At 41.9% G+C, this 12,321-nt stretch overlaps 1 pseudogene; it reads right to left on the bottom strand.

Annotated features, from left to right (window-relative positions):
* Positions 1-9,391: 9,391 nt before the first annotated feature.
* LOC132013731 (ubiquitin-like FUBI-ribosomal protein eS30 fusion protein) lies at positions 9,392-9,785 on the bottom strand (annotated as a pseudogene).
* Between the last annotated feature and the right edge of the window lie 2,536 nt (positions 9,786-12,321).

The following is a 12,321-nucleotide window of genomic DNA, read 5'->3' on the forward strand; positions in this document are numbered from 1 at the left end:
AAGAGTTAGGGAGAGGGGCACCTGCGTGGCTCAGACAGTTAAGTAACAGCCTTTCATCTCACGGTCCTGAGATTGAGCTCCATTTTGGGCTTCCTGCTCAGTGGGAAGTCTATTTCTCCCTCTCCCTGTGCTGCTCTCCAGTTTGTACACTCTCTTGCTTGTGCTCTCTCTCAAATAAACAAAATCTGAAAAAAAAAAAAAAAAAAAAGAAAGAAAGAAAGAAAGAAAGGAAGGAAGGAAGGAAGGAAGGAAGGATGGATGGATGGATGGATGGAAGGAAGGAAGAAAAGGTAGTGAGAAAATTTCCCGGCTTGTTTTTAAGATACCTAACACACCTGGAGCGCCTGAGTGACTCAGTCAGTTAAGCATCTGCCTTCAGCTCGGGTCATGGGATCGAGCCTTGCATTGGGCTCCCTGCTCAGCGGGAACCCTTCATCTCCCTCTGCCTGCCTCTTTCCCTCCCTTCTTCTCCCCCCACAGTAAGTAAAATCTTTAAAGAAAAAAGTCTATTACATTTGAATCCTGGTTCAGCTACTTAGTGTATACTTCAGGAAAACCCATGTAACTTTTTAAAATCCCATTTCTTTGATCTATAAAAATGGGGATTATAACATTTATTTACTTCCTTATTTATTTATGTTTTCCTTATTTGACAGAGAGCATGCACAAGCAGGGGGAGTGGCATGCAGAGAGAGAGGGAGAAGCAGGCTCTCCACTGTGCAGGGAGCCCGATGCAGGGCTCAATCCCAAGGACCCTGAGATGATGACCCATGCCAAACCCAGACGCTTAACTCAGGTTCCCCTATAACCCCCTTTTAAATAAGAAGATCACATAAATGGCAGCCAACATGTCTACTATTCTTGGCCAATAAACTATTTATTAAAGATTTTATTTTTCACATTATCCCAACATTCAACGTGGGGCTTGAACCTACAACCTCGAGAGATTAAAAGTCACATGCTCCACCTACTAAATCCGCCAGGTGCCCCACCTTTCTATTTTACATTTCTTTCAACCTGGATCCAAACAAGGCCGACATGTTACATTTACTTATTAGCACCCTTAAGTAACTTTCAATCTAGAATAGTGTCTTCTGCCTCTACCTTTGTTCTGGTGGACTATCCCAAGTTCCACATTACCTACTGGTTTTTGCTATATAATTTTAACTTATCCCTCATACCATCACTGTTTAAACGATTAAACCTTTCCTCTCAGTTAAACCTGTCAATAACTCACCAACAGTCAAGACAAAGCACTCCCCTTGGCTTACCATTCAGAGCCCTTCACCCTTCATACCTTATTATCTTCGTCTTCACCTGCCTATGGTCCCTGAAAGTAGTTTTTTTTTCTTTTCTTTTCTTTAAAACAGAGATGTTATGTTCTCCTTCCTACTTAAATGACTCAGCTGGTTATACATTACCTTTTCCTCCCTTCTTTCCTTGGGACTAAGTTCTGCTCCTTTTGGAGACTCCAAGACAAATTTTCTCTAAGACGGTTTAGTATGTGTTAGGCACTAAGCTAGGATCTTTCATGTAGTCACTGATTCAATTAAACTCTCCGAACAACTCTATAAATTAGGAGCTACTATTATCCTCAATTAGAGTTGTAAAAAACGAGTCTGCAATAATCTGAGTACACTCATACAACATTGCATTAATTGGCACGATAATCACAAAGCTGTACTGTCCCTCCTTCACACTCCCACAGAATCCTATGCATCCCTCTACATCTATTTCAAAGCAACTTATATTTTTCATATTTGATATAGTCACAATTCTTCACATTTGATAACATATTCAAACACTTAGGAGGAAGGACAGGGCTTTACTGATTCTAACACTATCACAGCAAAAAGATAACACACATCAAGAAGCAGCAATACCATATAGAACTGGGTCTTCATCTAACTCTGCCACTTAACTAGCTGTATGCCCTTGGCCAAATTAGTTTCTCTGAACTTCAGTTTTCTTTTCACAAAGAAAGAAATAATAATTATCTATAATTGTAATTATTAAACATGAAAATAAAATTAACGCACATGTCACAGTGCCTGCCATTTAACAAAGGTGCAATAAAAAGTATTATAAGACAGCTCATAAAATCTCAAAAGCTCTCAGAAATCTTGCTCAAATCACATATTTCTACTACACATACAGGCATACCTTATTTTATCATGCTTTACAGGACTGTACTTTTCATATACCGAGGCTTTTTTGGTTTTAACAAATTGTGGTTGAACAGATTAAGAGTTAGTAGCTGCTTGGGGTGCCTGGTTGGCTCAGTGGGTTAGAGCCTCTGCCTTCAGCTCAGGTTCTGGTCCTGGGATGGAGCCCAAATCGGGCTCTCTGCTCAGCAGGGAGCCTGCTTCCTCCTCTCTCTGTCAGCCTCTCTGCCTACTTGTAATCTGTCTGTCAAATAAATAAATAAATAGATCTTTATAAAAAAGAGTTAGTAGCTGCTTATGGACAAGGAGAAAAAAGTCGTTTCTTGAGATGCAACCCCTCCTGGTAAAGGTGCTATGAAGACTGTTGAAATGGATTTAGACTATGCCATAAACTCAGTTGACAAAGCAGTAGCAAGGTTTGAGGATAGACTCCCAATTTTTGAATAATTTCTACTGTGACTACAATGCTATCAAACAGTATTACATGTCAACAGAGAAATCATTCATGAAAGAAGAGTCAAAGTGGCAATTTCTACTGTCTCATTTTAAGAAACTGCCACAGCCACCTCAACCTTCAGTAACCACCACCCTGATCAGTCACCAGCCATCAAACAGAAGATCCTCCACCAGCAAAAAGATTATAACGCACTGGAAGTTCAAATGATGGTTAGCATTTTTATCATTAAATTATTTAAAGTATGTACACTGTTATTTTTAGACAGAAGGTTATTGCACACTAAAGTATAGGGCAAACATAACTTTTATATGCAATGAGAAACAAAATTCGTTTGACTTGCTTTCTGACAGTGATCTTGAACTGATCCCACAGTACATCTCTGAGTCGTGTGCGTGCACCAGTGTAGGCACGTAATATAAAAAGTACTGATATTAAACCTAAAAGCTGTTATGTCTCATATAGCTTCTAAGTCCTTCATGACTGGTAAAGGAATTAGCTTCTACCAGGTTCACTATAATAACGTGATGTAGGAAATTTTCTTGCACTGATTTTGGAGGCACAGGAGAGGAGCTTCAGAATTTTAAAATGAACTTTTAATTCTATATTAAAATACATTCAATTTGTAATAAATTCCAATAACACAGAACTACATAAATAAAGCATAGTCTCTTCCAAGCTACTCTTCCTACTTGTCCACACTATGTTATACCTAATGACTAAGGCTTCAGTGACTTCTCATTCTTGCCTAATACTTTCAAAATGGAGGGCACCTGAGTGGCTCAGCTCAGTTGGTTAATCATCTATCTGCCTTTGGCTCAGGTCATGATCCCAGGGTCCTTGGATGGAGCCCCACATCAGGCTCCCTGCAGGGAGCCTACTTCTCCCCCCTGAGTGTGCACTCTCTCTTGCTCTCTGATAAATAAATAAATAAAATCTTGAAAAACAAAAAAAAAAACTTTCAAAATAGGTACTTTTTTTAAAAAAAGTTTTTTATTTAAGTAATCTCTACATCACACGTGGGGCTCAAATTCACAACCCCGAGATGAAGAACTGCAGGCTCCTGAGCCCCCAAAACAGGTACTTCTGAGTAAACGAAGATGTGGAATCCATTGGGTTCAGGGTGAGGCTGCATAGAATGGTCAGAGATTAGAAAATGGGCTGAAGAAGTTTTAAGAATCTTGCCCAATAAACAGCATACTGAATTGCAAAGGATAATGGGAAAATAAAAATCAAGAAAAAATATGTAACTTTTTAAAAAAGTATGTGCAAAAAAAGAGGACTCAGTAGGGTTCAAGAACATAAAATAGATACTCACTCCAGGAATCACTGTGCCCCACTTTTTCCAAGTGCACACACTGGTCAGTTTTCCCTACTTTCCAGAGTAAAGCCATTAATAGACTAGAAAGCCAAAAGAACCAGCTTTGTGGGAGCAGACTGCTACCACCCCAGTTAACTCTCCTTTTCTCTCTTCCCCCTATAGTATGAGTCTCCTTTCTCCTCCAAAACAGAATGGTGTTTCCAATCAATTCCCTAACTCTGTAACTATACTGATCTTTCCAAATATAAATATAATCCTTTTATCTTCCACTTAAAACATTCCACTAGTTCTTTATTACTCTAAGAAAGTAGCTCTCAAAGCTTAGATAGCATCAAGATTACCCAAACACCTTTGTAAAAGACTACTGGGCCAAATTCCTGGTTTCTGATTCAGTTGGTGGGTTTTATTTTTCTAAGTTCCCAGATGATGTTGCTGCTCAAGGGACCACAGTTTGTGAACTGCTGCTTTAAGAAAAATAAAGCTTTAAGACCCATCAAGATCTGGTCCTAGCCTGTTTGCTTAGCTCCCCACCCAATCATACATCGTAATTCTGATTTGATTCTACAATAATTTTTGAAATTCCTTAGCAGGTATGTCCAACTCTTTCTGCCAGACTGTGCGCTTCTTGGTGGGAAAGTGTCTCCAGCTTTATTTTTATTCTTGGGCAATACAATGGGTGCTCAAAAAGTATTTAATAAATAAAGAGAACCTGTGGTAGATTTCTAGCTCTCAGTTTCAACCACCATCACCTTGAAGGACTCTTAACATGCCTGAGCCTAAACCAGCTCATCTCAAGAGTGAAATGGTTCATTCCCAATGGTAAGATCTCTGTGTAAGATCTTTGTGAGAGTAAAAGGATATTTCAATTGGCCAGGAGGTGTACGCACTGTGGAGTAGTGGGTTTTTAAACGGTGGCTACCACTCCATCCTCTTTTTTTTTTTTTAAAGGTTTTATTTATTTATTTGACAGAGAGAGATCACAAGTAGGCAGAGAGGCAGGCAGAGAGAGAGGAGGAAGCAGGCTCCCTACTGAGCAGAGAGACCGATGCGGGACTCGATCCCAGGACCCTGAGATCATGACCCGAGCCGAAGGCAGCGGCTTAACCCACTGAGCCACCCAGGCGCCCCCCACTCCATCCTCTTAACTTCCCATCTCGCCTCCCTCCTCTCTTCCACCAAAGACGATATTCTTTGGCAATAATCCAGCGTTTTCACAATTCTCGTCCCAACCAACATCATCTTGAAAATTTCACTGAAACAGGGCTACCACTCCCATCCTGATTCCACACGTCTGAGAATCAGGAGCTGACGTTTTCACAAGACCCTCGCCACACTGAGGAGACCCAGTCTTAGACAAGCTATGACCCCGAGGTCTAGCGCCCAGCAGATGCTGAGGAGGCCCTTGCTCAGCTGAACCTCACGACACCCCACTCGGCTTACCTGGAACCGATGACGCACTCAGCACCTCTCAGACCAGAAACGCTGCGCTCCAGAGCCCGCTTCAGCCTTCAACAGAGAGCCCTCATCTGCGTGAATGGGCGGGTTCTCGCCAGAAGCGCACCCGCGACCGTTGCGGCGATTGGCTATCCCTCCGGAAGTGGGTAGGGAATCGCCCGCTCAGGCTCACTGTCCCTGAGTGGCCAAGGAGACTGGGAAGAGCTTTCAAGCGTTACTGAGGGCGTTTCCTTCAGTCATCAAGCAGCTGTTGTCATCAACTGATTTTTCCCAGTGGCAACCTTTTGTATAGTCTTACAATTTTTACTCCTGTGAGCAATTTGAGGATCACAGTAAGATTTCAGGTTGGTTTTAAAAGAACGCCTTCCTCGTCTCAGACACGAAGGGAAGGCAGAGTTCTAGGCAGACTTGGTGGTCACTTTGGGATGGCAGGTGAGGACAGAGTAAGCTTTGAAGTGAAAGAGAAGCAGTCGCCTGAATGGATCAATTTGCATCTCTGTGGGTTAGTGGGTGGGTCCGTCCCACCCTGTAGAACTATGCCCCACCTCAACTCTGACTCTCCCAAAGTCCCTTCTGAGGAAGTGATATTTAAGGTGAAATTCAAGGCGTGGATTTGAGTTACTTCTTGTTAAGTCTTTAATGCTGAAGGAAGAGCCAGTGAGGAGGCTGGTAACTGTAAAGAACTTGGTGAATGAAAGATTCTGTACCCTTGGCTGGCACCTCAGGGGGGAAGTAGGGAGGGGTATGAAGTAGAAAAGATGGAAAATGGCTTTTGGGAAGCCGAAGAGCTAGGCCACAATAGCTGCTGCAATACTTTTCAGGCAAAATGGAGAATTTTCATCTTTATAAAGTCACGACGGTTTCATAGTGTAAAGAAAAGCCAGTGAAGCTTTTTCTTTCTTTCTCTTTCTTTCTTTCTTTCTTTCTTTCTTTCTTTCTTTCTTTCTTTCTTTTTCTTTCTTTCTTTCTTTCTTTCTTTCTTCCTTCCTTCCTTCCTTCCTTCCTTCCTTCCTTCCTTCCTTTCTTTCTTTCTTTCTTTCTTTCTTAAAGTAATCCCTACACACAATATGAAACCTGAAATTAGGAGTTTTACACTTTACTGAGGGAACCACCGAGGCGCCCTCTCCAGTGAGGCATTTTAAACCCTTACCATGATACAATAAAATTTGAATTTTGAAAGGAGAATTGGCTACAATTCAGTGACTTAAGAATTTTGGGAAGTGGTGAGTGGTGGGAAGTAAAATACGGGTGTGAAGGCTCGGTCATGAAACGTCTGCCTTTGGCTCACGTTATGATCCCAGGGTCCTGGGATTGAGCCTGGCATCAGGCTCCCTGCTCAGTGGGGAACCAGCCTCTCCCTCTCCCACTCCCACTGCTTGTGTTCCCTCTCTCACTGTCTCTCTCTCGCTCCGTCAAATAAATAAAATCTTAAAAAAAAAAATACAGGTGTGAATTAGAGATTCCTCACCAAATATTGTTAGCGGTGCTTCCTAAGCCTTTTGAATTGCTGGTGGCGAGAGCTTACCCTCTTTTCCTTTGTTCTTTTATTGTGGGATGAGCACATGGTTTTAATTTAAATACAGCGAGATAGAAAATTTGAGTTATTTCCTATCACCAGTTCATGATGTAAAAAATTATTTATGATATTGGTATGACACCGAATCCTAAAAGGCTGGCCATGCTTTGTAGGGTACATCATAATCCAACCAGACAGGGCCAGCCTACCTGCTATATGCTAATTAAGGAGTTGATTGTTAGGCATTGGATTCTTCTCAACGCATTGCTTTTACGAATTATTTAAGGGGGGGTGCCTGGGTGGCTCAGTGGGTTAAAGCCTCTGCCTTCGGTTCAGGTCATGATCCCAGGGTCCTGGGATCGAGCCCCGCATCGGGCTCTCTGCTCAGCAGGGAGCCTGCTTCCTCCTCTCTCTCTCTCTCTGCCTGCCTCTCTGCCTACTTGTGATCTCTGTCTGTCAAATAAATAAATAAAATCTTTAAAAAAAAAAAAAAAGAATTATTTAAGGGGTGGCTGGGTGGCTCAGTCGGTTAAGCATCTGCTTTCCATTTAGGTCATGATCCCAGAATCCAGATATCAAGCCCTGCATCGGTCTCCCTTTTGAGCAGGGAGCTTGCTTCTCCCTCTGCCTGCTGCTCCCCCAGTTTGTGCACTCTCTCTCTCTCTGTCAAATAAAATAAATAAATTTTAAAAAATAATTCTTTAACATCCCACAAGACTAGTTCAGAAGCAATCTGGCCTTCACCCTTAATCTTCCTGTGTAAGGACTGAAACTCTTCCTAGTTGATCAGTGATCTGGTTTCTCAGCCAAAGATGATTTTTCATGCTTGTTATTCTCTGGATGCTTTGTATTCTTGGTCTCTGGCTGCTCCATCTTGTTTTAGCAACTTGCTCTTCCTCTGCCTGCCCTCATGCGTGTAAGTAAAGGCCTGTAAGGGCCCGTGACAAAGTTTTACTATGTAGTATGAAACATATATATGTATGTGTATATGTATGGGTACACATACGTGTATTTGTTTGCTTCTGCATGTAGAGAGGAAAAAGTGATGGTTAAGGTTTGGCTTTGGAACCAGGCTCGCAGGAATGTAAAACCAAGCACTGCTTTGTGTAACCTTTGGCAGTTTATCTTTTTGTACCTGTTTCTCATCTAGCACACAGAAAATCGGGCGGTAACAATATGTAGAGAATAGGATGTTTCACTCATGTCAAGCAATGACACAAACAGTCAGGGGTGTTGTAGCTGCCAGATAGCACTGAGACCAGCAGCAGTTGATGACACCCCAGAACTGATAAGCAGAAGCAAAGGAGGTTTGCAGGGGCCCAAGATTAATTAAATTCCTTTAAAAGGGGAATATTTTGGCAGCAAACTGTCAGACTCTTCAGACATTGACCCCTCTATGTCTGGCCACTTAAAAAAAGGCAGCTGCCACCAAAGGCTCTGCCTGACTGATCTCTGAACAGAACCGAGATCCTTCACTGCTTGAACATAATAAGCAGTAAGTGCCAAAAGCTGACCTGGACCAGATCCAAGACTTACCTCAACCGCACACCCACAGACTGACTTCCCGTTTGGTTCGTTAACTTCCTACCCTCTGTCTTGTTTGTTGTGTGACTTGTGTTGGGCTTTGTATGCCGTGTTAGTAGACAAATTAGTGCATGGTGAAATGTCATGGAGTTTGGAATCCTCAACCTGCTTTACAATTTTGTTAACCTTGCTTTATGACTGAATAAAGCTGACATTGTGGAAAGACACAAATGTTTGTGTCTTTATAGCATACTCATGACAGTACAATTTGACTTCTTGGAAACTAAATAAGATTTTTTTTTTTAAAGATTTTATTTATTTATTTGACAGATAGAGATCACAACTAGGCAGAGAGGCAGGCAGAGAGAGAGGGGGAAGCAGGCTCTCGCAGAAAGCCTGATGTGGGGCTCAGTCCCAGGGCCCTGAGATCATGACCTGAGCTGAAGGCAGAAGCTTAACCCACTGAGCCACCCAGGTGCCCTGACTAAGTGAGATTTTTATGAGCTAAAGCACTAACATCTGACATGGCAAATGTAGTGTTAAAACACACACACACACACGGCATCTGGGGTGGTTCAGTCGGGTAAGTATTTGCCTTCGACTCTCATCATGATCTCCAGGCTGGGGATTGAGTCCTATGTTAGGCTTTCTGTTCAGCAGGAAGTCTGCTTCTCCCTCTGCCCCCTACACTTGTTCTCCTTCTTGCTCTCAAATGAATGAATAAAATCTTAAATACATGCACACACTATATAAATTCATCTGAAAATGCCTATTTTGGTTTCCCTGAGAGCAGAAATGAGATTTAGAAGCAGCAGATATAAGTGGTCCATTTTGTTTTCTTTCATTTGTAAAGCTCTTTCTTTTTTCTTTCCTCTTCTTCTTCTTCTTCTTTTTTTTTTCTTTCTTTGACTGAACTAAGTGGCTTTATTGGGGGGAAAATCTGGATTACAATGGATTTAAGAGTTGGCATTGGGGCCTTTTGTCTTGCCAAAGGTGGGCACAACATTAACAGAGTGCCAGTCGTCCTGGATCTGCCGCTTAGCTCTGCCTGTCTTCTTTCTCTCCTGCTTGGTCACCTTGGGAGTCTTCCTTCTTCCTTTCCCAATGCAGGCCAGAGAACCATGGACTTTGTCTCCAGGCATGCAGTGGGCTTCTTCAGGTGGTCAGAGCCGCCACTTCACACTGATGGAGGGTAGCCTCAGCCTCTAGGGGTAGGCCTGCCAGGAGCTCAACCTGATCTTCTGCAGTGATATCCTCCAGCAAGGCTACATGAACCTTAATCTGGGCGACCATCTCTTGTCCAGTCACCTCCAGGGTGTGTCACTTTTGGGCACGGACAGAGAGTTGCATGTTCATGACTGAACCACAGCCACTGCAGCCACCACCTTGAAGATGGAGTTGAGAAAGAGCTGTATCATTTGTAAAGTTAAAAAACAAAAACAGAAACAAACAAAAAAACTAAACTAAACTAAAATATATGGGCCTGGGGTGCCTGGGTGGCTCAGTGAGTTAAGCCCCTGTCTTTGGCTCAGGTCATGATCCCAGGGTCCTGGGATCGAGCCCCGAATCGGGCTCTCTGCTCAGCGGGGAGCCTGCCTCCTTCCCTCTCTCTCTGCCTACTTGTGATTTCCATCTGTCAAATAAGTAAAAAATCTTTTAATAAAAAAATAAATAGTTAAAGCCAACAGAATGATTTCCAAATTTCCTTGAAAGCGCAGAAGGACAGTTGAGAAGGAATTAATCCAAACTTTGTTGAATTAAGTATGAATCACATCGATGGACACACAGGACTCTGGCTAGGTAAGCTGAAGTAGTGACCACCACAGCGATCTGTCTCCAAGAGGGGGCAAAAATCTACACACTAGAAAATTTGCTCCAGTTTTCAGTGGCAGGTCAGGAAACTACTTTTTATTCCATGTTATTATAAAATATGTGGCTTTGATAATTTAAAACTCCTTTTATATCCTAATACTTAAGAACACATTTTGGAAGTCACTTGGATTTGCATTCCAGCTGTTATCAGTTTGCTAGCTGTGTGATTTTAGTTTACTTCCATTTTTTAAGCTTCAGTTTCTTCATCTAAAAATGGGTGGGTGCCTTGGTGGTTCAGTTGATTAGGTGTCTGTCTTTGGCTCAGGTCTTCCCCTGCTGGTGCTCCTTCTCTGTCAAATAAATAAAATCTTTTAAATAATGGCAAAATAATGCTTAATCCAATAGAGTTATAGGGAGACCACTTTCCCTTTTTAGCAAGTGCACTTTTTTTTTTTAAGATTATTTATTTATTTATTTATTTGACAGAGAGAGAGAGAGAGAGAGATCATAAGCAGGCAGAGAGGCAGGCAAAGAGAGAGAGAGAGAAGGAAGCAGGCCCCTTGCTGAGCAGAGAGTCCGACTCGGAACTCCATCCCAGGACCCCGAGATCACGACCTGAGCTGAAGGCAGAGGCTTAACCCACTGAGACACCCAGGCGCCCCATATTTGTTTATTCTTAAAAGAATTCATTTACTTATTTGCTTGTCAGAGAGTGAGCAAGCGCACAAGCAGGGCAGGAGGAATGGCAGCCAGAGGAGGCAGAGGGAGAAGCAGGCTCCCTGCTGATAAATCAGCCCAATGTGGGACTCGATCCTAGGATGCTGTGATCATGACCTAAGCTGAAAGCAAATGCTTAACCGATTAAGCCTCCCTGTGGCTCACACTTTTTTAAGTTTTTAAAGACGTGTTTATTTTTAGAGAGAGAGAGAGAAAGCGCCTGCATCAGAGGGATGGGGCAGAGGAAGAGGTAAGGAGAGAGAATCTCAAGAATCTCAAGCAGATTACCCACCAAGAGGGGAGCCTGATGCAGGGTCTATTCATAATCCTGAGATCATGACCTGAGCTGAAATCAAGAGTTGGATGCTTAACTGACTGAGCCACTAAGGTTTAAAAGTGCACTTTAAAAATTAAATGGTAAACCTAAGTAATATGTATATATTTTTTTTCTTTAGAGAGTAGGAAGGCAACTATGGAGTTAGGAGAGAGGGCTTAAGTAGGCTTCAGGCCCAGTGCAGAGCTTGATCTCACAACCCTGAGATCATGACCTGAGCTGAAATCAAGTCTGAGCCACCCTAGTGCCCCTCCTAAATTAATACTTTTTAAAAAGAGGCTCAGACACTCTGAAAACAACATGGACAACAATCATCTACAATCTCATTACAGGGAGGGCTATTTTAATAAAAGGCACCCTGTTTGGTGTTGTTTTTTTCTAAATATTTTATTTATTTATTTATTTGACAGAAAGAGAGATCACAAGTAGGCAGAGAGGCAGGCAGAGAGAGGGGGGAAGCAGGTTCCCCGCTGAGCAGAGAGCCCGATGCGGGTCTCTATTCCAAGACCCTGAGATCCTGACCTGAGCGGAGGACAGAGGCTTTAACCCACTGAGCCACCCCAGCACCCCTGTTGTTTTTGTTTTTTATCACATTACAAATTTGGAAGTTTTTTATTTTTCAAAGCTAATATTATTAAAATATCTTACCAAATACTAAAGAATTAGAAATATTTTTGTTTTGGTTTACTTGATGTATTTTTATTTGAACTTTCCATGATACTTATGGCTCAGTTTATACAAGTTGTACTTAGTTAAGCATAACTATTTGAGTTATGAAACACAAAAATTTTATTAACACCTCAATGGAAGAAAAAATAGTATGGAAACTAATACAGTAACACATGCTCCCAGGACATGTTACATTAAAAATAGAAAAATGGATACATACCAAAATATTCTTTACTTTTACCCATTACCAAAGTAAAAACTTTTGAGAATATTCTATAGCCACTTACTACATAGCAAGTGACACAAAGCGGTTGATATATGGTACTATGAGAACTTGTAAAAACTGAGTTTTGT

This window comes from Mustela nigripes, chromosome 1 (assembly GCF_022355385.1).
Source record: "Mustela nigripes isolate SB6536 chromosome 1, MUSNIG.SB6536, whole genome shotgun sequence".
NCBI classification, from domain to species: Eukaryota; Metazoa; Chordata; class Mammalia; order Carnivora; family Mustelidae; genus Mustela; species Mustela nigripes.